The sequence below is a fragment of the Myotis brandtii genome, unplaced genomic scaffold (assembly GCF_000412655.1).
Source record: "Myotis brandtii unplaced genomic scaffold, ASM41265v1 scaffold471, whole genome shotgun sequence".
Lineage (NCBI taxonomy): Eukaryota > Metazoa > Chordata > Mammalia > Chiroptera > Vespertilionidae > Myotis > Myotis brandtii.
The window spans coordinates 1945123-1945460 of NW_005367989.1; the positions used below are offsets into that span (position 1 = coordinate 1945123).

The 338-nt window shown below is 64.5% G+C and overlaps 1 protein-coding gene across 1 annotated transcript in view; it reads left to right on the top strand.

The window, feature by feature from the left end:
• B3GAT2 (beta-1,3-glucuronyltransferase 2) overlaps positions 1-338 on the top strand; it is a 186883-nt gene that overhangs the window by 167906 nt on the left and 18639 nt on the right. The gene's annotated exons all lie outside the window — the stretch shown is intronic.

Below are 338 nucleotides of genomic sequence, written 5' to 3' on the forward strand. Positions count from 1 at the left end.
GTTGGAAGCTTCAGTCACTCGCCAGCCTGAAAACAGCCCTCAGCCCCTCACCCAGACTGGCCAGGCACCCCAGTGGGGACCCCCACCCTGATCCAGGACACCCTTCAGGGCAAACCAGCCGGCATGCACCAGGCTATCCTATATAGTAAAAGGGTAATATGCCTCCCAGCACCGGGATCAGCGGAGCCGAGAGGCCTCCCGGCACCAGGATCATCAGGACAGGGGGCAGCGCCCAAACCCCCTGACTGCCCTGCGGCTCTGTGTGTGACAGGGTGCGGCACCCCAAACCCCTGATCGGCCCTGCTCTGTGTGTGACAGGGTGCGGCGCCCCAACCCCC